Source organism: Marmota marmota, unplaced genomic scaffold (genome assembly GCF_001458135.2).
Source record: "Marmota marmota marmota unplaced genomic scaffold, marMar, whole genome shotgun sequence".
NCBI classification, from domain to species: domain Eukaryota; kingdom Metazoa; phylum Chordata; class Mammalia; order Rodentia; family Sciuridae; genus Marmota; species Marmota marmota.
In genome coordinates, this window is record NW_026000080.1 from 1095023 (window position 1) to 1120459 (window position 25437).

Here is a 25437-nt window from a genome sequence, read left to right on the forward strand (position 1 = left end):
TTTACATAACTCAGTAAACCTTCGGAAGATTGATTTGATGAATGATTAGAAAGTCATCTTGCTACCATTTGGAGAATCAACTGAAGTGGTGAGAACTGAGGCCTACAAACCTACTAGGAAACCATGGCTATTGTCAGTAACAGGTGATGGTATTTGCACTGGAATGAAATGTGCCGAGGTCATGAGAAATGGCCCAATCTGGACAATGTTTTAAAGAGTATATGACAGAATATGTTGATGGATTGAACATGGGAAGTGAGACGGGCAAGGATAGATCCAGTACTTTAATATTAGCCTCTTGATTAACATGGGTGCACTAGATACATAAGAGGAACATTGTAAGAGGAGTAGTTGGTGGGGGGAACTAGGGGTTCAGTTTATTTGTAAATGTTAAGTTTAACATGACTATTAAACATTCAAGTATAAAGCTGAGTAGGTATTTAGATGTATGCATTGTGGATTGGTTGCGGCAAGGATATAAGTAGCACATAGAAGTAGTATTTATGGCCAGAGGAATGGAGAGCATTACTGAGGGAGTGGATGCAGAGGAGAGAATTGCACACTGAGTCGCAGAGCACTCTTGGAATTATTGTTCAACAGATAAATAGCATCCAAAAAGTGATTTTTGTTGCAATTAATGCTTGGAACACAGAACAAAAACAACAAACCAAATTCTTTGCTGTATGAATTGTTTTTTAAAGTTAAATTGTATAAAAGGAACCAGTTCAGGAGAGGATTAGGGGACTTAGGTTCTTCTCCAACTTTCTAAAATATTTTTAAAATCTTCAGTGCTGTCTACAGTACTTAGTGAGGGTCGCAACCTAATAAAAGTAATAGCTCACCAACTCTCACTTTACTTTCATTTTTAATTCATTTATTTACATAGAAAATTAAATATTATAACATTAATGGTCCTGAATGGCTAATGAGATAAGACAAATGCCTGGAGAAGTATTGTCAATTTGATTTGGAGATCTGCCTATCACAAGGGGTATATTTCCTATCCATAGCCATAAGCCCAATTTAATCAAAAAGTGGTTTTCCTTGGACATACTAATCAGTAGTTAGTTGATGCTTCAAATGCTTTGCATAGTAATTTATTAAACATCTAATGATGATTTACTGATAATGCAAGAGGACAGGAATGATTCAAAGGACAAGAGAAAAGAGCAAACCAAAAACATACAGAGATCTTAAAGACAGAGGCCATTGAGAAACAAAAATAGTATATATGAAGGTCTTTTGGAATGAAGGATGGTAAAAGGAACCACCAAATGTGTTTAATTATGGAAGTAACCCACCTTGAGGGTTCCAAATTGGAATTCTATTGTTAGCGAGCAACTTCATATTCCATCTTACCATTGTGTGGTCAAGCTAAAGAGCCTCTGATTTGGGAGCAGGAAAGCCATTGAGCTGGTGCCACTTCTGAAATCCTATCATCAGTCTCCTCAGTGCTAGACAAGAGTGAAAGAGAGAAGAAGGAATCAAATATTTTTCTTAAATATCTCTTCAATAATGGTGTGGATGGTGATATTAATAATACATTACATTTACAAAAAGCTTTAAATATTATTTAATTGCCATAAAAAATCAATGAGGTAGACAGGTTATGTCTAATTATCTTCGATATTTCCACTTTATAGAGAGGAAAATGTTACTTGGAGAGGGTTAGTAATTGTGAAGGGTCACACAGTTTGTAAAGCAAGCATAACCTATCATCTGGTCCATCTGGCCTTTTGTTGTCTGCACTTTGGTGCCACCCAGGGTGACCACAGTCCTGTGCAGTTCTAGCCACTGGAAATCTGTTGCTAATGTGTTATTCCCTGAGCATCATCTCTTTTTAATTCCATGTCTTATAGTTTCCTTGCCATCTATTCTTAAAGCAAAGGGCCCTAAGAGTAGACTTGAATTTTATTTAAAATTGCATTGAACTTGTACAGAGTGGATCAAAATTGAATTTGATTGATGAATATAATTATCCCAAATGAGATCTTTTTCTAAAATCAGCTAAATGTGTTTGGATAAGGGGGAAAAAAAAGGAGTGAGAGAGACTAACTAGCAAAACTCAACTCCCCAAAACATGAGAATTATACCTAAACTTTGATAGGCTCTGACCAGAGTCTCCCTGCTTTGCCATATATCCAGAATGCAATGTCAAGAATCAAGACTGCAGTGGCTCGGGAGGCTGAGGCAGGAGGATTGTGAGTTCAAAGCCAGCCTTAGCAAAAGTGAGGTGCTAAGCAACTCAGTGAGACCCTCTCTCTAAATAAAAATATAAAATAGAGCTGGGGATGTGGCTTAGTGGTCGAGTGCCTCTGAGTTCAATCCCCAGTACATCATCATCATCATCAAGATTGGAGCCAGGCATGGTGGCAAAGCTTGTAATACCAGCCACTCAGAAGGCTGAGGCAGGAGGATCACAAGTTCAAAAACAGCCTCAGCAACTTAGCAGCCCTGTCTCAAAATTCAAAACAGAAAAAAGTGGGGGAGGGCTGAGGGTGTTGCTCAGCTGTTAAGCACTTCTGGGTTCAATCCTTGGTGCCTAAATAAATAAATAAATAAATGGTTGAGAATATGGTTCAGTGGTGAAGTGCCCCTGGGTTCAATCCCCAGTACAAAAAAAAAAAAAAAATCAAGACTGGATACAAGGATACATGGTCTTCACAGTGCTTTGCTAACTCCTCAAAGTTGTCCATATTTCTGTGAAGATTCCTATAGTTATGCTTTCTCAAAATGGTTCTCCTTTGGGGCTGGAGTTGTAGCTCAGTGGTATAGAATGCTTTCCTTGCATGTGTGAGGCATGGAGTTCAATTCTCAGCACCACATATAAATAAGTAAATAACTGGAAAAAAAATGGTTCTCTTTTGTTTTTCATTGAATCAGCATTTGTTTCTCATTGAATCATCGGTGTGTGGTCAAGCTAAAGAGCCTCTGATTTGGGAGCAAGTAAGTGACACCAGCTCACTGGCTTTCCCGATCCCAAATCAGTTGCTCCCAAGTCCGTTTCTGCTTCTTGTGGGAATTAAAGTGAGAGTAACTATTCACACAAAAGCCATGAGCCTATTCTCCTCTTAGAGAAATTAAATTAGAAATTGAATGGCAGTTATGAGTTATTTTACCACTAATTACTGAGAGTTATTTTTCTGAGTCATCTGATGAAAAAACAATACAACAAAGATGTAATGAGAGTCAAGGTTCATCCACCGTAAATTGCTACATAAAATTCAAAATACTATATTTGTATTTCTATTTATCAATTATCTATATTATATTGTATCTATTTATATCAGACTATAAAGCACTATTATTTTAATACTTATTATCTCTCAATTTTATTAGTTATTACTATTTCTAGCATTTACATTTATAACTAAATGATATATCTAGTCTTCTATTTACTCATTATCCATCAATTTAAAGAGTACCTGTTTATTCCTAACAACATAAGTGAGAAAACAAACAAACCAATTTTTTAATCATGTATTTTTCTCTCCCTCTTGCTCCAGATTCAAATTGCTATGATATTATTACTTCATTTTTTTTTATTAGTTACACATGACAGTACAATGATCTTGACATATCATACATTTGAATCAAATGGGGTATAATTTCTCATTTTTCTGAGTGTACAGGTTGCAGAATCACATTGGTCATACAGGCACGTATATACATACAGCAATACTAGTATCTATTTTATTCTGCTGTCCTTCCTATCCTCCCTTCTTCTTCCCTCCCCTCCCATCACATCTCTCTACTCAATCTAATGTGACACACTTCTTTTTTTTTTCCCCTCACATCATCATACATGTATTCTGTATAACGATGAGGGTCTCCTTCCATATTCCATGCAATTCCCCTTCTCCCTCCATTTCCCTCCCACCTCTCTTCCCTATTTAGTGGTAATCTTCTTCTCATGCTCTTGCTCCCTATCCCATTTTGAGTCACCCCCCCTTATATCAGAGAAGACATTTGGCATTAGTTTTTTAGGGGTTGGCCAACTTCACTTAGCATAATCTGCTCTAATGCCATCCATTTCCCTGAAAATGCCATGATCTTGTTATTTTTTAGTGATGGGTGATATTCCATTGTGTATAAATGCCACATTTTTTTTATCCATTCATCTATATGAAGGGCATCTGGGTTGGTTCCACAGTCTAGTTATTGTGAATTGTACTGCTATAAATATTGATGTGGCTGTGTCCCTGTACTATGCTCTTTTTAGGTCTTTTGGGTATAGTCCAAGAAGGGGAATAGCTGGGTCAAATGGTGGTTCCATTCCCAGCTTTCCAAGAAATCTCCATACTGCTTTCCAAATTGGCTGCACCAATTTGCAGTCCCACCAGCAATGTATAAGTGTACCTTTTTCCCCCGCATCCTTACCAGCACTTGTTGTTGTTTGACTTCATAATGACTGCCATTCTTACTGGAGTGAGATGGTATCTTAGAGTAGTTTTAAATTGCATTTCTCTGGTTGCTAGAGATGGTGAGCATTTTTTCGTGTATTTGTTGATTGATTGTATATCCTCTTCTGAGAAGTGTCTGTTCAGGTCCTTGGCCCATTTGTTGATTGGGTTATTTATTTTTTTGTTGTTTAACTTTTTGAGTTCTTTGTATACTCTAGAGATTAGAACTCTATCTGATATGTGAGGGGTAAAAATTTGTTCCCAGGATGTAGGCTCCCTATTTACCTCACATATTATTTCTTTTGCTGAGAAAAAAACTTTTTAGTTTGAATTCGTCCCATTTGTTGATTCTTGGTTTTAACTCTTGTGCTATAGGTGTCTTATTAATGAATTTGGGGCCTGACCCCACGTGATGGAGATTAGGGCCAACTTTTTCTTCTATCAGACGCAGAGTCTCTGATTTGATATCAAGCTCCTTGATCCATTTTGAGTTAACTTTTGTGCATGGTGAGAGAAAGGGATTCAATTTCAGTTTGTTGCATATGGATTTCCAGTTCTCCCAGCACCATTTGTTGAAGATGCTTTCCTTTCTCCATTGCATGCTTTTAGCACCTTTGTCTAATATAAGGTAGTTGCAATTTTATGGATTGGTCTCTGTGTCCTCTATTCTGTATAATTGTCTTCTCTGCTTTGTATTTAAGTTGATGATAAAGCTGAAAATAAATAAGCGTAGATGTAGTATCACCATAGTGTAAATACAATTTCAGAAGAACCAAGAGGTTGAATCCAGGCAAGCACATGTTAATCTGTGTTGCTTAAAGGACAATGGCAAGTCTGGCCGCAAGAGTGAAGAGAGTCTGTCTGCCGATCTGTTCTTCCTTACTTTCTTAATATGTTCTGCTATTTGGATTATAGCTTTCATTGCATCTGTTTGTGCTTAGAATTTAATTTCCTTACCAAGAGAGGGAAGGGCGAATGATTTTATCTTACCATAGAGAATTTTTAGTTTTAGAATTATGCAATTGCAATGGAATTGCCTTGCTTATTATGGACAATCTTTATGTAATACTCACTAATTTTAACCATTGCTCATTAGGCCTGCTGCACAGTTATCTTCTCTTTGCATTGTTCTGTGTTAGTACCATAGTGCATCAGTTCTGCAGCTTATATTTTTCAGGATCCTTATTTTGTTTTGCTGGAATACATCCTTAAGTAATTTCTTCTTTATGTTTTTTTGTTTGTTTTTGTCCTTAAGAAAATGTCTTTGAGTTCTCCAACACAACTGATAGCCTGACTAGAGGCTTAATGTTGGTAGAGGTTGAAAACTACTAATTTTTACTCCTGATTAAAAAGTGTAATGCCAATTTGATTTTGATGCTTGGTGATCAATTTTTTTTTCCCGTCTAGGATGTTGTAGGATTTCTCATTGCTCCTAACTTTTGAAATGTCATGCAACTGCTCCTAGGATTTCAATTTGCAAAAACAATTATCTAATAAAATACTTTGATCTGTTGGGGGTGGAAGTTTGATCAAGAATTTTCTCATAATTTCCATTCCTTTATTGTTTACTTGTGAGAGATTTTTCTCATCCTCATCTCCAAGATCACCCCCAACAAGTTCATTTCAATCATGTGCATTCATTATGGCATTCTTGAATTCTTCTACTGATTATTTTTCACACTTTACAAATCTTACTTAATTTCCAAAAATCTGTTCTGCTTTTTGATTACTTTCTTTATGGAGTGGATCTAATTGTGCCTATAGATACAATATTTTCTTTAATATATCCCAAGATACCACTTAGTTTTTTGTTGTTGTTGTTTGTTTTTTTTAGATTCTTTTTCAAATCTAGAGAGCTATTTCCCTAGGGTTCTATTTGATTATATATGGTAGCCTTTTTTTATGCTATTGTTTAAAGAACTGTTTTAACATGGATGGATGGGGACCATGAAGTTAGCATACTGATGACAGGATTTTTGTTGCCACTTTTTTTTTTGTACTGAGGATTAAACCCAGGGGCAGTTAACCCATGAGCCATGTGTCCAGCATTTTTTTATATTTTACTTAGAGACAACTCAGTCTCACTGAGTTGCTTAGGGCTTCAATAAGTTGCTGAGGCTGGCTTTGAACTTGCCATCCTCCTGCCTTATTCTCCAAGCCACTGGGATTACAGGCCTGTGTTGCCACTTCTTAATTTACCAAAGCACCACTTCTCTTCCAGGTGAGGCCCCCATGGGGGCGGGGCAGTGCTTCAGACCATCAGCAGGCTTCCCTGTGCAGTATTGGCAGGAGGTTCAGTCCTCCTAATATTATCCCTGAAAGGGAGAGTGTATCACAAAACCAAAGTGATTTCTTCATTTCTGTGCTCGCCTGAAATCTGTGCTCCATCACCACTTGGATGTACTATTATTGTGTGTTTTTAGGGTTATCTCCAGTGGTGGTCTCTTTTCTCTAATCCCAGCCTCCCAGTAAGGGCCATCTGAGGTAAAATTTAACACTGTTTAAAAATCAGTTCTCAAGGTCTTAATTAAGATGGAGGCAAATGCTGCTCTGGACCCTTGTGGGTGGTGGAGAAATCAACAGTCTGCTCTTTTATAGAAATCCCTTCATTTAATTGGACTGAACCATGCACCAAAGCCCACTCTTGATCTTCATGCCTGCCAACTTCAGGACTGAATCTGCCTGAAGTTCCCTGGGAAACATGTCTCCCATCTCATTAGATTGTAATCACTATGAGAACAGAGATGAACTCTCACTCTCACTATGGACTGAGAGCCTATAAACTTGTCCATCACATAGTTTGCACTTAATAAATATTTGTTGAATGAATGGATGCACAAACAAATGAATTAATGAATATTGATGTATCCCTTTTGATACGTTTTCATTGTTATTTTAATGAATTTTTTTTGAAACGTGAACAGGTGCTCAGATTGCCATTTTCCAATTGGTGGAATTTTTTTTTTTTTTAGCCAGGAATCGAACCCAGTGGCACTTAACCACTAAGTCACATCACCAGCCCAATCCATTTTAAAATTAAGTTTGAAACAGGGTTTTGCTAAGTTGTTTAGGACCTCACTAAGTTGCTGAGGCTAAACTGGTGGAATTTTTAATGCAGTCATTAAAACCATAACTAAAAATTTTATACAAAGTTTATGACATAATATTACATAAAACGATTAAAATGCCTACTTGTATGCATGCTATAATTATTGCTTCTCAGATATTATTCAGTTTGTGTGTATGTGTGTGTGTGTGTGATAGAGACTAGGAGGTGGAATCAGATAAACTTGAATTTAATTTGATGTATTTAATTACTAGAGACTGAAATTCATGTATTTTTATATTTCAATTTCTTGTAATATTATTTTTGTAATAACAAAAATATCAAATTAAATTAAATGCCAAAGGAAAGAGATGCCACAATCTTCGTGGCTAAACTAACATGAAAAAAATAATTTACCCTGACAATTAGAAATGACTTCTAATATAATCTGTGAAACCTGTTTTTGTCACTCATATAATTTGCTCTCCCACTGACTGCTCTTATACCCATCCTCACTATAAAGATCCCACCTCATTCCCAAGCCTTTAACATTTTTGCAAGACACTCATTATATCCATTCACTGAAAACCGTTTACATCAGTTTTCCTAGACATTGTGCTAAGATCTGGATCCAAGGATAAATAATGGTCTCTATATGTTTTTTTTTATTATAGTCTAATGATGCTTCAATGGAAAATCAGAAGATTTCCTAAGTCCTTCTTTGTGTATTTGCTGACCTTTAAGAAACCCTCAGTAACCTTCATTGCACCTTTTGTTGTACATCTATGTAATTATTAGAGTTTAATTTCATAATTACCAAGAAAACAAGGGTGAAAAGTGAAGATAAGAAGGGGGATGGGGTGACCAAAAGGACAAAACACAAAGGAAGAAATAAGAGTGAAATAGAAATTGTGTTATTGAATCCAGCCAGATAGGGAAATTTGAGAGAAGTATCCTCCTCGGGCAAATACAATCAAAACAATGAAAATTCACCATCTACCATACATCTTTTTTTTTCTTTCTTGCAAATCACACACTCTTATTTTGTTTTTATATTCTTATGGATGTTTCTGCCTATTTTGTGGATCATTTATTTGTTTCTGTATATTGCTTTGTATCATTGTTTTTATGTTAGTGCCAAATGAGAAAGTCCAATACATTATGTTCAAAGGGAGAGTAAATGGGTGGTTTTGATTGAGAGTTTAAGGGACTTTTCTATATTAAAGTTCACATTTTATCTCATGGATTTAGTGAAATCTATTCTGGTTTCTTACTTAGTCTTTCTGGACTAAGTTCTATATCAATGAGGCTCCCGTATTAAGCCACTACAATAGACAAGAGATTAATATACCTTTAGTGGAATTTCCTTGTGGATTTCTACATTTGCCATAAGCTCAGGTAGTTAAATATCATCTCTATCCACTCAGTCGCACCAGAACCCTGGGAGTGGTTCTTGACACCTTTCTCTCTCTCCATCCCTATATCCTACCTGACACGGGTCTTACTAATCTCACTTTCGAAGCAGATCTTGAACCTTGCAGTACTCTTATTTCCACCATCAGCATCCTGATCTTCTCACACATGAATTAATGAATAGCTAACTGATTTCACTTCCCTCTGTCTCTCTTGATCCCTTTAGTCCACTTCCAACATTGCAATAATAACACTGTTTTTTCAAAAACTCCAATTTAACCACATGGCTTACCTGGTTCAATCCCTTCGGTGACCTCCCATTGCTCTTAGAACAAAACCTTAAATCCTCAGTGTGCTCCTCACAAAGTGGTCTCTGCTAATCAACCCTTTCCTTTTTTTGAGGGGGGTAGTAAAAGCCCTATTCTTCTTTAGACCTTTGGTATATTTTTTCCTTCTGTTCTTTAGTTGAATAAATCTGATGTATGAAGCAAATTTCTGATTAACTGGCATTCCTCAGAGAAGTATTCTTGGACTTTTTCTCTTTTCTGTGGGTCCCTCATAGTAAACTTACTTGTAATTTAACTATTTTAGGGGCTCTTTGGCTGTCTCCCACAAACTCTTCAACCCTGTTAGCACACAAATCATGTATAATCTGTTGCCGTATTCTCCATGACTAGAACATTGTCAGGCTTATAGAAGTCACTCAAAAAATTATTTTTGGTGAGTCAGTGAATGATGATGGTCCTTGGCCTTGCTGATATGGCAATGGAGAATCAGGTCCAACCTCTGAGATATTGGCTAGCTCAGTCCCACAGGAGCCACCTGGTTAACTTTTTCTCAAGCTAATCTAAGTATTTTTACTTCAGGAGATTTTGTCCTTAGGCCATAAAGGCATCTCTCCACCCTAGAATTAGAGAAAGGATTCATGGCTCCTAAAACAATCCTGAGAAATAAAACTTGGTATTTCAGCATAAAGAAAGATAAGGAAAGATGACCCGATACAACAAAATAGCAGATGCCCATTCCTGTCTTTTAATTGGAAAGGCAGCATGCGTGGGTAATATGCAATAACCATTTATCAGTGTGCTAACAGTGTTTGAAATTCTATTAGGTGACATGATGAGGAAGCTCAAGATGGATGGAGTTGTTATATGTTTGGTGTCTTGACTGTGCCTGCCAGAGCCTTTAAAGTCAGTTTAGTGGTCTATTAATGTGTCCATTATGAACCCAGTTTTTTACCTTAGTCATTCTAAATCTCATCTGTCTCTAACTTAGTATATGTTATTAGCCCAAATTCAAACATTTTATATCAACTATAATTCCTAGTTGTTAAACTGGTTTTGACTTATTGGTGCCACATTAAAACCTTAATAGGTGAAATAATTGGCTCTCCTAACAATTTGGAGTCCCAGAAGCCCATGAGTGAGTGCTGTTTCCAGATACCTGACAAGCTATGAATTAAGTCCCCTCCACCTTCCATTGCATCTCCCCACACTGCAGATTTCAAATTCTCTCATTTTTCCCAAGCCAGTCCTAATTGCATCTTTTAAACCTGGCATGCCTCTGGGGAAACAGTTTCTAGGGTTTCATAGGGCGATCTTCCCCCAGGGGCAGCCAGCATCTATGTTGATGGTACAAAATGATGGGCTTAGTTGTTCTTACTTCAGAGGGATGAGCCTGAGGCCATCCTCAGGGAGAAAAGGGATTCGTCAAGACTTCTGAGCACTCTGCAGCCCTGTAACTTTCCAAATCCTTCTTACATTTTATCAGAATGAATGAAAACCTACCTTCCCATCAACTTGTATACCTCTCCCACCTGTGTAGGAAAGCGCCCTCACCTTCACCCATTGCTGGGCAAAGTCAACTTTCTCCCCACAAAATGGGCTCCTAGGCACAGTTCTCCTTAAGTCGTAATCTTTCAGCCAAGAGTCAGCCAACCCAATGCGTGTCTAAGTGCTAAAGGATCAGATATCTGCCTTCCTGGGCTCTTGAACCTGTTTATCCTCCTGGCCCACCTGCAAAGTCTCTGGTGCATCTGTATCTTTGAGTGTTTCTTCCCTCTCTAATTGAGAGAAGCGAAGCCTTCTGGGGTGCAATAAAATTGCTTTAGGAAGGCAAGAAACAGATGGAAAATAAATGGGTTCAGGTGCTCCGGGGACCCGAGTGCTGCTGCAGAAGGCAAGCAACAGAGCATCTAAACAGCAAAAGAACATTTGATTTTTGTCTCTTAAATTTTGCATTGGGGCTGAGAAAGTTTCAAGGTGAAGAATTGGAGATTCTCTCCTTTGTGCAAAAGATACATAGACTGGATCCAGTTAAAGCCAGTTGATCTCTTTGAGAAGAAATTTCCTGGTGGCTCTAACCTGTGTGCAGGATGAAGAGGTGAACTGTAAACCTGATTCCTGACAAAACAATTCTCCTCCACCTTTGAGAGCTATTTCATAGACAGAATGGTGTCTTCATAAGATTCAAGCAATGGAATTCGGGTAGAATCTAATACTGAACTCAACACTTGCTGTTGGCTCTTTAAACAAGCCAAATTCCCAGAGCCTCGGTTTCCTAAGTTTTAAAAAGAGGGCAATAAAACCTTTAGTAAAGTTTTTGGAAGTATGTAAGTAGACATGTAAAATACTGGCAAACTGTTGTTATTTCAACATCAGCGCATGCCTACGGTCTCCAATTCCCTACTCTGAGGCTCATCCTCCCAATTAAATGATTGCCGTGAGATTACACCCATCACCACCCCAGTTCAGATTTCTTAGGATGAATGTTGTCACTGAGTCTTGAGCCTTAATGAATAGTGTTCTTGCCAAATGTGCTGCTTCCAAGACACAATTACTGATAAATAGTGTTCGTTAGGGCCTCACTGTTCTAAGTGCTTGACTTAAACTTACTCACTTAATCACCTAACCCCCACCATGCTATAAGGAAGATCCTGCTTTTATTCCCACTTTGCAGATGAGGAAAGTGAGACACAAAGAAGTTAAGTGACTTGATCAAGGGTCAAACAGTAGAAGAGAGAACTGAGATGCTGGAAAAGGCCAACTGTTTCCAGTACTCATATCCATCACCACTAGGAAGGGCTGTCATTTGAAACAAAGAGAGAAGGTTTGTCCTGGCTGCTGGGGCTGTCTAGCTAAGTACAAATCTAGCCTCATGCAGAGCAACAGGTCCAATATATTTTTACTGATACACTCTCTCTGTGCTATAACTTATATACAATGGCTCAGGGCAATGGGGAACATGTCCGCTGAGGTTTACTGCCTGGCAGTCTAAGATTTATAACCTGCATATGGTGGTGGTGTGTTTTTAACATCCCCCTCATGGATATTTTCTTAGCGAGATAGTAAGTTTCTCAAAGCTTGGTGTACAGCTTTTTATTCTCTTGCATATCCTTTACTTATAACTCTTTGGGGCTCAGTAAATGGTTTTGATTGACTGCATGGATTGAAGGGACTCTGCATGGTGGTCACAATGACTTTATTTGCAAAGCATAAAAGGGTTAACGGCATGGCTAGCTGCTTAGAAATTTTTTTATTTCAAGTTCTGAGTCTTTACCTTTTAGCCTGGTTTTATGTGACAGCAATCCAACAGGTATCCAACAGATGTTTTTTTGAGTACTCACCATCGGCAAAGACCAGTGGTAGGTACTGTGGGGACAAAAACAAATAAGACACAGATCCTGCCCTCCAGGAACTGGCAGTATAGGAGAAATTACATAACACAATATGTCCCCAAAGGAATGGGAACCTAACTGGAAGAATCTATAATGGCTGTTAAGAGATGGAAGGAGTTATAGCTGGATTTTGTAAAATGCAATAAGAAAGAAACAAAGTCCAAGAGTTCTCTTCTTGCCAATGAAAAAGGGCAGAAATTTAAGCTTGATACGATGTATCCATCTCAGGAGAAAGTTTTTCTTATTTGTACCCTGGCACTTCATTAAGAACCATTAGTTATTTCAAAAAAAAAAAATTTCCACAGAATTTAAGAAAGGAAGAACTTATGTTCTCATGATGTGCTTCCAATGGTGATCAGAAGAACTAAACTGTTAAATGCCTTGAGTGTGCAAAGCAGTGTGGTAAGCACTTTTTAAAAGTACATTATATAATATAATCTTCATATCTAGTACAAAGAGTCTTAGAGAAAAACGAAACCTAGTTTCAGAAAATAGTAAGTTGTTCATCATTATGCAAGAAGAGAGAGGCAGAGCAGAAATTCAAACCCAGGGCTGTCTGACTCCAAAGTTCATACATTTGTATAAAATATATCTCATTCTGTCAAATTATCCCAGCCTCAACCTGCTATGAGTTCTTGTTTATTCTTCTCTGTGAGTGTTGCATTTATAGGATAATGCAAAACACCTCAACAGCCGGAGTTTACTTTTATTCAATGTGTTTCAAAGTTTCACACTAACCACCTATTTTTCTTTTTCTTTTCTTTTTCACCCAAAGTTTTTCTTTTTCTTTTTTTATTTTTTTCAACTAGAACTCTTCAACCTTCTGTGATCTCTTTATAATTCCCTTTAGAATGCATAATTGTGCTGCTCGATCAATTTGTTAGAGGCTTTTGAAGTGTTAAAAAAACTACATTAAAATTATTTTCTTTCAGGTTTTATGTTAATGAACATAGGTGCTATTCAGAGAAAAGTCAGAGTGTCAAGGGAACTTTAAAGTTATTCATACATAAACTAAAAAAGGAAACATCTTTAGTAGAGGAAAAATACATTTAATGAATAAGTACGGCACACAATTCCTCCTTTCAAAAATGTCAGCTCGTATTGAACCTCCATTCTAGATATCTTACAATTACTTTGTCAACAGAAGGTAGAGTAGTGATGGATGACGCATTGGTTCTTGAAACCAAACTTTCTGTGAGTTACTTAGGCTGAAACTAAGTGCTTTTACATTCCAGTCTTATTGATGATAGTGGTTTTATATTTATCACCCTGTCATTTCAGTTGACTGTATCAGCCCCTTTGCTGTAAGAATATGGACACTAATGGAGGTGTGTCCTTAGTGCTCTGGAGGGTCACAGATTCATTCTGGAACACAGTCAGGGCACAAACTACTTTGCGTGGAAGCTCAGAGGCAGTTTTACCCATTTCAGAAAGGAATCAGTGGAGAGTGCCATAAAAGGCCTTTGGAGATTGTGTTCCTATTGGCTGTCTTTTGACCATGACCTATCCTTGTGGTGCTGTGTACAGAGGCTTTCGGCTCTCACTAATGGAGCGTTACTATTTTGCAGCCGTCCCTATAATAGGAAGAATTCTACCAGGACCTTGGCAAGTCCGGGACCTGATTGCAACACTTTATTTATAAGAAATTCTGTCAAGAATCAATAATAGTCTTGGGTCTCAAGTTCTTTCTTTAATAATACTTTGATATGATTTGTCACAAGCTAGCCCAGAGTATCCACCAGATTTTATTACTTAGCTTGCAGCACAGTGTCTTATCTTTGAGTCATGAGATCAGCCATGGGGAGGCCTTTAAAAAGCTATATTCTTTACTGTTTGGTTATTACAGAAAGTCTATATTACTCAATAATACCTTTTATAGGGTGTGCTGTCACATCTTCACACAGATGTTTAACCCCAATGTAGATATACTGGATGCCTGGAGGCCATTTTAGTGACATGGACATTGTTTTTCATGATTGGATGCCTGACGTATCAATAGCAGCACGAACAGAAAGAAAACAGAACTGTACCAAAAAAAAAAAAAAAAAAAAGAAGAAGAAGAAAAAGAAAGAAACAAGAAAAAAAACACAACCACTGAAACGAAAAATGTTGACTTATTTTCCTAGCCTGACGTTTTTGACCAGATCTCATACTAACCATCCCATTTTGACAGAGATTTTTGTTTAGAGTCCAGAGTGTTAGAATTTTATTACCTGAAAGCAGCAGAAATTTGGAGAAGTCAATTTAGATGCCTTTCTTGTGCACGATCATCTCCTCGGGTTTCACTGTACATCTCAATAAACACTATCCTAGTACATCAGCAGCATGCTGTAAAGCCCTGGCTCTAAATATGTTTTATACGGCTCAGCTGCAGAATTCATATTGTTATAGCTAATGCCTATTGGTAAATGCTTGTATTGTTACATGTTGTATTTACAAAACTATATATTGTCAGCCTACAGTTTTGTTTCTCCAATCTGTTTTTCCTCTTTGGAGGAAAAGAGCACAAATGCACTAATACGCACTATAGACAACACACACACACAGACAGACACGCTGAAACCCACTTACATACATACACAGGCACAAACCGAGATGTTAAAATGGTAATCATTTTGAATTTTGAAATTAGAGGAAATGAGGGAGAAACATTCCTTGGAAAGTTATTATTTTAGATCTTTCATTCTGTCTCCAAATTGGTACTAATTTTCAATGTAGATTTAAGAAAATTGTTGGTATGTGAGCAAACATTTTATTTAAAAAGTTTTCTATTTTGCTCTTGTGGCTGCTGCTGCTGCTGCTGCCAAAAAAGGTTGTCCTTAGAAGGCCACCTGGTTTTCCCAGCAGCACCATTATGGTTAAGTGAGCTCGGGGCTCTTCTTGGGGCTGACATGGATCATGCCATCACTGTCAGAAGACCCCCTGACTTTGTGTTCATGCTTTGTCCAGGTAGGCAGAGGTGGCAAAGCCAAGAGGCAGTGATGGTCACTGCAGCTGGCCATGACAGGCTGCTTTGAGAACTTGGTCTCCTCTTGCGAGGTCAGGCATGCTGGCCGATCCTGAGACTGAGCATGCTTCCTGTCTTCTACTCATGTGTTGTCCTCATATGGGTCCTGTTTTAGTCAGCTTTTTCACTGCTGTGACTAAGAGACCTGACAATAACAATTTTAAAGGAGCAAAAGTTTATTTGGGGACTCACAGTTTTATAAGTCTCAGTCTATTGACAACGGGGCTCCATTTCTAGGGGTTTGAGGTGAGGCTGAACATCACGGTAGAAGAGTGTGGCAGAAGGAAGAGGCTCACAATAGTGATCAGGAAGCAGAGAGAGAGAGGAGAGAGAGATCTCCACTTGCCCCTAATACCCCACTTCCTCCAGCCACACCCTACCTGCCTTCAGTTTCCACTCAGTTAATCCCCAGCAGGAGATTAATTCACGGATTGGGCCAAGGTTCTCATAATCCAATCATTTTTCCTCTAAATGTTCTTGCATCATCTCACAATGAGCTTCTGGCTGTGGCGGGGCGGGCGGCGGACACCTGATATCTCAACCATATCAGGGCCTCTGTTGTGGCTAAAGGCTGATAGATGCCAGGCCTCTCCTCTTGCACTGCCCCTTTCTGCAGCATCCCCAGCCCTGAGCAGGGTGAGACTGTACAATCACCTGCCTTAAATTTGACTCGAGAGTCTCTGGTTTACCTATAGACAGAGTCCAAAGGCAGGAGAAAAGAGTCTGTGTTTGCTAAATGCCATGTGACAATGCGTCAGCTCCCTTAGTCCTCCTGCCTGTACCAGAAGAGTATACCCTCTACGATGCTCTGAGGAACCCTACTTCAGAGATTAGGTAGATGCTGCCATCAGACAGATGAGAGTGTAGGAACTGGCCAGAAGGGTGGAAGGTCACACTCCAAAATTCATACTTTTTCTGTTAAAAACAAAGCCATTAAATAATGAAGCCAGGCTTCTAGCTTCATCCTTATTGACTTGGGTGACCATTCCCTTGAGATTCTCATAAGCCTACTTTCCTGCCCATTCTGCACATCATCTCTGCAGTCTTTTCTCCTCTTATCCAATCCTATCCATCTTCCAAAACCAAGCCCAACCCTATCTCTGTGTGAACCTTCCTCCAAACAAGTCTCTTCAGCTTATTTGTTATTTTTGTCAAAACTGTCATGTTGAGATGTTTGTAGATTCACTTGCAACTTGAACAGATAACACTGAGGAATTGTGTAGAGCCTTCACCTAGCTTTCCTCAATTATAACTTTTTATATAAGTTCAGTATAACATCACAAGGAGAATATTGGCATTGGTGCCCTCACCAACCTTGTTCAGATTTCAACCAATTTATATGCCCCCGTGCATGTGTATGACTCCATTTAGTTCAATGCTGTTTTATTACATGTGTAAAATCTGACCACCACCACAGTCAACATACAGATGGCACGTTCATCACAATGATTCCTTGCAACATCCTCAGAAATCCACTGCCACCTCCTTACCCACCTTACTACCAAACCCTGGCAGTCACTAATCTTTTGGGTATTTCTATAATTTTGTTATCTCAAGAATGATATATAAGTGAAATTATTATAATATATACTAACCTTTTGAAAGTAAACCTACTTAGTTTTGAAACTTCTACCCTTGACTAGAGTATATTTTGTATGAAATCATTCATTGATTCATTCATTTATTCTAATATATTTGCAGGCCACCTAGAACCTGCTAAGTACTGTCTAAAGTACTAGAGATACAGTAACAAACTGACAAACACTTCTATATCAGTCATATATTTTGGTCATTATGCATAGTGACATATATTGCTTTGAGGTATTTCCTGTCTATACTCATCCTAGCAATAGATTACAAGTTCCCTGAAAGCTGAGAACCCCTTACACAAGTCTGTTGTTTTCCTTTGCAAAGCCTGGAGGGGCAAACTCTTACCAAGAACATAGACCATAGATTCAGCCTACAGGGAAGTATCTATGGAAATCTGCTCCATGCTCCTATCAAAGGGTCTTTAAGGGAAGACTCCACTATTCTCTTCATGCATGCGAGGAGCCTTGCCCTGAACAATGATATTTAAAGAAATATATGCATACAAGCTTCTTTTGCCATCCCTATATCTTTTAGCTCTCTCACTTCCAGATACCTCAGTCGGTCTTGATGCCTGTCATTCAGCATAAGTTCAGTCTTGCTATTGACTTGTGCAACAGACCCTCAACATCTGGGTAAAGATTTACACATTGGGAAAGAATAAGGACTGTTATCAGGTAAACGATAGGATCGTCCCACTTATGGATTGCCCTGGGATTTATCTGACACCCACCTTCCATCATTAGTTCTTCTCTGCTTATGCAGAGGGCAAAAGAGTAAGTTCTTTGTTTCTCAACCCTAAAGATTCTTCTAGGACTCTCAAGTGATCTTATGATGATTCCTCAATCTGGGTCAAAGGGGAGAAAAATGAACTCAGTGACTTGATTAAAGGTTTAGTGGCCTCCAGAAATAGGTCTCCAGCACATTTTTGGCTACAGAAACAAACAAACTTCCAATATGAAATATGACCATTATCATGTTCCCATAGATTCCTATTGAGGAACAAACCAGGGAAATTGAATTGTTTCCTAGGTTTCCCAGGTGAAAAATTTATTGAATACAGAATTGAATTTCCCAGATGTAATTGTTTAAATTGAGTTATTTTCCTTCTGCCCAATTACAAATCTATCATCTCTTTATTATGTAACAATTGTTGACAAAGAATAGAAAGCTAAAAATCTCACTGAAGAATGTTATATTCATTTTTCTATGTAAGGGAACTTGTAGAAACCCCAGGATACAATGTTAATTGGTTCCAAAAAATATTTTCGTTGTCCTGATGGGATGTTCAAAAGGAGAATGTAGTTTTTAATCTCAGCACCTCTAGAATATTGACTTGGCACAATAATCATTTACTGGCTTTAAAATGATAGAATGAATCCCCGTTAACAAGTGCTGTATTAGACAGATGAGAGCTGAAGTATTTTGTGAATTTGAAAAGATCCCTTATTCAATGTCATCTATTCTGAGGATTGAGATGTTGGCACAGAAGAGGCAGACACATTTATTGGTAAAGTGAAGTATGTGAACCTTTATGCCTGGGTATTGATAAATTAGCTGACCTTGCTTGCCACCCAGTGTGCATCTTTCCTAGATCTTGTTTTAGGAATCACAATTTCATTGGAAGGTGAAGTGGCCTCATGACAGTGAAACATTTTTATGGCCACTAGTGCACAAAGGAACTTTTAGTAGAACAAAATGGGCTTAGCCTATGATTCATTTGGGCATAATTTCAAAGGAAACTCAATCCTAAACTGTTCACCATTTTCCATATACAAGACATTTTACTCTCTGTCCATCATTCAGGAAAGAGAGTATACAACCCACCAAGAAACAGGCTTCTCTATGGTAGAAACATATTTGGACTTCTTGTTTGGATCTGTTCTTTTTGGTTGGGATTGTAAAGGAATAAACTATGTCTACTTTAATGGGATAGAGGGAGATATGCCCTTTTGTCAATCAACACATTCCTAAGTCAGGTGCAAAATCTTGCTTTTGGAAATTTACATAAAGTACAACAAAGAATTGGTCAACATTAATGAATTATTTGGCTCCTATGGGTTCTGGAAAGATTTGGAGAAATAAAAATTTTCAGAACAATAAACCAAAATACAAAGTCATCTGATATATTTTTAGCAAATTCTTTTACTTATAACTTAGAAGAAAATAATTATAGCATTCCAGAAAATTGTTAAAGGCTTAGTAGGAAAAGTAAAACATTTTGAATCCTTGAGTTATCATAATTTTGTTTTGGAAGGAATTTAATATCTCTGCCAAGCCCTGGAGGAATTATACTGAAAGAACAATGGCATGCTTATGAAATTTAGATCTAGAACTTACTGAAGCTATTTCCATTTTAGACAGAAACTCAATGTCTTTAAAAATGAGGCAAAAGCTATCCTTATCTGTTGTTATTATAGTCAAGGTCAATGAAGTTTTCTGAATAGATGCCCTCATGCAGCATCCACAGAGTAGTTATTGTTTTGTTATGTTTGTTATGATGACCATCTCTATCCAGCTGATGGATTAAGAATATGTTCATGAAGGGCAAAATAAACCTAGGAGAGTGGTTCTAAAGTGGAGTTACTGGGGATTTGTTACTGAAGATACAATTTGAATTGCCAAGTGCTTATTTTCATTCTAAACAATTGTAGAAGAGTAAGAATATGCCACCAGATTTTTGGTGAGTGACTTCTTCATGCCTGTGGAAAACCTATTTCTAGATTCGTTGTCAAGTAATTGTTTATAACTAACTGAACTGATTGAATCTTTTATCTCCTTTTTTAAAAGTCATGCTTTTGTTTTTGTATATAAACACTACTAAGTAATTAATACACATTCCATCTTTGTAATATCCAAATGACTGCAATATTATTTTCACTTCCATTTTTAAATACATGGGACAGAAAACTAGAAAGAGCCTAAGTTCCTGCCAGACAAAGGACTGGCCACCTACATCTTGCTCCAGTTTGGCTTTATAGGCAACTAGATTCAGTCCTACCTGAAATAATGACCTACTGAGATTCCAAGAGGAAAGGGAATTAGGGCAACTTTGTGTGCTAGGCAATTTTATGTAGTAATTCATACAACTATTACAACTAAAAAATTACATTATATCTCCATTGTGAAAGCTGAGAAATAAGAATCCAGAGATATTAGCTTATTTTAATGAAGACACTGCAATCCAGAAAGGTCATCTGATATCATATAGATAGTAAGTCAATGGACTAGCACATGTCTCTCTACTTCCAAACCCGATGCTTTTAATAATACTCCACTGGCTCAGCATTCAAAAGTAAATTTTAAATATCTCTACATTACCTATCATGTGACTACTCAGGTTGATTGGGAAATGAGGGGCAAGAAAACAGATGGCTCTTTAGCGGTCTAAGAAAAGCTACCTGGAACTCACTGATTTTTCTGTGAAGAATGATATGGATGATACTCTCCTTCATACTATCTGGCTCTGCAAGTGGATATACCTTATCTAAAACAACAACAGATTTTAACCAAAACCACCTATAGAGAGTGATAAGTAAGAATACGAGCAACAGAAGAATTTGGAAGGGTGGCAACTCCCAATTTGATAAGGATAAGGATAAAAATCATAATAAAATTATGAATATTGAGAACACCTCCCCATCTCCACACCAGCTTTAATCCTATTCTGATACTGAGATGCTGGAAGAAGAAGGGATATTAGTGTTCCTTCTGCATGGAAATCAAACCAGTACAGATTTGCAGATAACAACACTTGAATGGTCCAATGAAAACCCAACTCTGTGCCAGTGAGAAGCCAATGAGTTCACAGTGTCACTGACCTACCTGGTTTTCCACCAATGTTTTAATGTATAACTATGAACAGACACTTTATAAAGAGAAACAAATAAACAATAATAGAACTGATGTAAAACCTAGACAATAGAAAGAATGAAAATCATTGAGGAAGATTGTCCCATGAACCAACAACAGAATGCTATGAAAAATGAAACAATTTGAGAAAAAATAGAGTGTTCCTAAAATTAACATATGACTGCCAAAATTTTAATGAAAGAGTTAGATGATACATTTAAAAAAATTTATAAAAAACAAAAATAGAAAAAGATAAACATAGAAAAATGTTAAAAGAAAATTTAAGGTAAATCCCAAAATTAAGTTTCACGTATAATAATGAATAGGTGTTTTGGGAAGGAAAGACCAGAGAAAATAATGGAAAGGAAGTTATTTTTTAAAGAACACAATAAAATGTTCTCAAACTGAAGAACATGCTTTCAGAAGGAAAAGGCCCTCTATGTATCTAGCAAAATGATTGAACAAACTATCACACGAAAGTGAGCAATGATGAAATTTTGGAACACTGAAGATAAAGACATGGCATTGAACTTCTAGACTATAAAGCTGCAAACTAGAAAAAGTAAAGTGAGAACTTAAAGTTGTAATGGGGGAAAGATTTCTAAATTCACATTTTATCTGAAAGCTAGTGGAGGATTTTCTCCAAAAAAGCATAGTTATAAAAAACAAACAAACAAACAAAAAAAAAACACACCTGACATTGGAGAAAGGATAAGGTAATTCTCAGGATGATTCAAAGGGAAATACATAAGGCAATCTTTCTGTGGCTGGCCTAAAAGTAACCAGCACAGAGTGAAACCAGAAAGTGTGGAATTCAAGGAGTATTTGATGAAAAAACAGATATATTTCTTATTAGACTTAACTGGGTGGAAAACCCTATTAAGAGGCACACTTTGGAGCATGAGTCAAATAATTAGAGATTAAAAGAAGGAAAGGAAGAAATGATATGACCATTAATTTTAGAAAATAAGAAGCTGTCTAAGAAAATACGTGCAAGCGGAGTTAACTAGTTGGTTTATCAAGGAAGTATCTGCAGGGAATAATAATAACATTATAGAATGTGGATTTAATTCCAAACTGAAACTCTATTGCAAGGATTAGAGGAAAAGAGAAAGAGGTGGTGTGTATCTGTGTGTATGTGTAAAAGAGCTACCATCTCCATCTACTATTGTAAGAGATCAAAAAATGAGCTGGAGAGAAATGTCACTGTTTCATTTGTTTTCAATATGTAGTGCTCTTAGAAGTGGTTAACTTCTTAAACTACAGATTCACGTTGCTTTGCTTTTTAAAGAATTGGTAAAAAAAAAAAAAATTCTGTCAATGCTATTTAACTATTCCTGAATCTGTTTGGCTCCCCCTCGGCTTTGCAATGCCTCATCTGCTTGTCCCTAAATCATCCCTTCAATAATGTAGGATAGAGCTCAATCAGTATTATGCACACTCACAGTTCCTAGAAAGTTAAGAATTTATTCCCCCTGTGATGCTTCTTTTTCAATTCTGAGCACAGCAAAGACATGTTACATAACCTGGAGTTTCAACAAACACCTGGAAATCAGGCTGCATGTATCGCTCAGATGAGACCAGACATGAAGAGATTGGTAGTGACAAGTGTTGTCACTTCTCTCTCTGACAGCAGGCAAGTGGCAAGCTGTATATACAAGGTTTGATACCGTGCTCTCAAGATGAAGAAAAAAAAAATGAAAAGGCAAGTGAAAAATAACATTTCAGGGAGAGCTATCTGGGAAAATAATGGCAAATTATACATGATTTAGCTTTGCTCTTAGCTTTTATAAAGACCCAAGAACTATGAACTGAACAGTTGAGCCCTAATTAAGTCTCCTCTTGATCATCTGCATCGCATGCCCAATTCATAGGCTGCATTTTAAAAAGGCCTCATATCATCCTCGAATTCAACGACTCTTTTTCCTGCCTCACTGTTTTCTATTTTTTTTAATTCCCTATTTTTTTTTCCTTCAGTAAAAGGAGGTTAATGTGAGTCATTAAGAATTAAAAAACAATTACACAATAAAAAATAGTTCAGATGAATTTTAATTAGAGCCCAATTTAATGGGATTTGAACCCAGCACACCGGAAATACATCGCAGTAACTTTGGCCATTAAATTGCATGGCCTTTGATTAAACTCAGTGGGAATTTAGAGAGATTATTTTGGCTGCTTGAAGACACCATGTTTTTTTCCATTAATGCCAGATAAATATATGAGAGACTAAAATATTACTAATAAAAATAAATGTGAAAGTTGTAAATTTCATACAATGTAAGACCCACAGTTCATACCTGAATTTCCAAATGTGCATGTGACATTTCATTAAGCTTAAAGCTGAAGACACACTGCATTACGTCTGACCTCTTTTAAAAAAAGAACCTAAATATTTCCATAATTTGTCATCCCTTGGAATCTAACAATAATAAGTCAGAAGACAGATAAGGGTATGTTCTACGTGAGAGGTGAGGCCTTGCTGGGCCTAGTCCAATGTGCCCAGTCACTCCACTGCCTTTCTAGGAATTTTTTTCTCATCCCTAAAATGGGAACAGTGAAATGCACCAATTGGGATAGGGGACGATGATGTTGATTAATTATGAAATAAGTACAGAGAATAAAATCCTTCAAAAATGGTAATGCATGTTAAGAGGCAGGCAGAATTTCCAAAGAGATTTGAACTCCTTATCTCAGAAATAAGTGATTCCATGTTGAACCAGTAGGCTACATGGCCTCCAGAGATACCCCTGCCTTTCATAGAGGCTCGGCCAGCCACTGGAGGGAGCCAGTAGGACTCTCACAGTGGAGCACAATATGATGAACTGGTAGAGAAAGATAATTTTAAAATGGCATGTAAGGATGACAGAATTTGAACAAAATCCTTTTTATTTATTTATGCCAAAATCTGTGTGAATATAAAATGCCATCTCGATCATGCTTTATTTATGGTGTGGCTTTTTCTTTTGAAAAAAAAAAAAAAGGAAGCAAGAAAGAAGATGCATGTTGGCTAGAAGCTCTGCTCAGACTGAGCCTGGTTTCCAGTGGCCAGTGAATAGCTGGAGAGCTCAGGGGAGGGGGCAAGCCTCAGCAATTGCCTGAGCTGCCAGCCCCGGCCCTGACTGTGTGCCTGCCCCGATCTGGGCAAGTATTAAAAGGCTTTGCTTGTCATTTAGTGCAGCTAGAAATCATGCCTGTGCCTCTCCATGAATAGAGGGATGTGCAATATGTAAAATTCCTAAAGACAATTTTATTTATAGCTGTTGCAAACAATGTTTATACAAAGTTTATTAAATATGTCACCCACATTGATTTATCCCAACCAATCTCTTCAATCACTAATATTTATGTGATGGGTTCAGTTGCAACAATTATTTTATATGCTGTAGAGTATGTTATAACTAGGGATTCACCCTGGCAATTATATCAAAGACAAAATGCTTCCTGAAGACCTCAGGGCAGGCCAGGAAGTATATTATTGGACACAAGGTGCTTTAAACTGAATGCCACAGCACTAAATTTAGAATGAGGAATGTGGAGCATCTTATGCTTAAAAATTAAAGCTAGTTCTGTGGCCTTTCTGGGCTTCTCTCATTTCTGGGAATGTAGTCAGCTCTTTTGCACGTTCCTTTTACCACCTCCAAACCTTGGACCTGAAAATGCTTTCCTAGTCCTCTCTTTGAATTTCACTTGGCTCTTGGTCCCTAGCATTTATGTAATGCCCAAAGCGGGCAGAAGAGTCTACTTCAGCATTTACAAACACCTACGAAAAAAAAACTAGACACATGTAACTTGCGGGCAAGGTCTTGGCATCTGCTGTGTGTCGGAAGTGTTGTTAACAAAGAAACTGAAGTTCTCCCAAAAGCCTAAGGTGACCATTGAAACTATAAGATGATAAACTCAACAGAAAAAAAGAAAAAGGTTACTTAACACCACAATTGAATGCAACTTCTGTTTCCCTGAAGAAGGACTAAAGAGCCCTTTGTTTGGCAAAATTAAGTTGACACACCTAAAATTTGGTTCAGAGTAAGGCCTCAGGGTATGGTATGAAAGTAGAAGTAAAACAAAGAAGTAGCTCAACTATTCTGCAAACCAAGTTAACCGTGTTCCTGGAGCTGAAGTTCACTGTAGAAAGGAGATGGACAGGGTAAATGTTGAGATCTAGAAGGAGACAAGGGAGTGAACCAGGAGGAAAGGAGTGTTCTCGAAAAGGCTGTGGAAATGGCTTTTAAGCACAGGCATGGGCAATATGTTTAAAGATTTTTTTTGTATTGTAAGGTCAGCTTCTTATCTTGTCCCCAAGTCAGTGTTTTGGAAGTAGGGAGTCCAAACTCAAACAGTTTCAGAAAACACATGGTAATCAATAAATGGAAATATCATGGTAGAATCAAGAATGAAGTGAGGTTAAGAGAAGACTCTAAAACTGTCTGGGAAGGCTGGGAGATGGAGGCTCACC

The 25437-nt window shown here is 37.5% G+C and overlaps 1 long non-coding RNA gene across 1 annotated transcript in view; it reads right to left on the reverse strand.

Annotated features, from left to right (window-relative positions):
- Positions 1-25437, reverse strand: part of LOC125620327 — a 174894-nt gene that overhangs the window by 2591 nt on the left and 146866 nt on the right. Inside the window, exon 3 of the long non-coding RNA XR_007351927.1 lies at positions 1360-1454. This is a non-coding gene — a long non-coding RNA (uncharacterized LOC125620327). The remainder of the gene's footprint in view (positions 1-1359; positions 1455-25437) is intronic.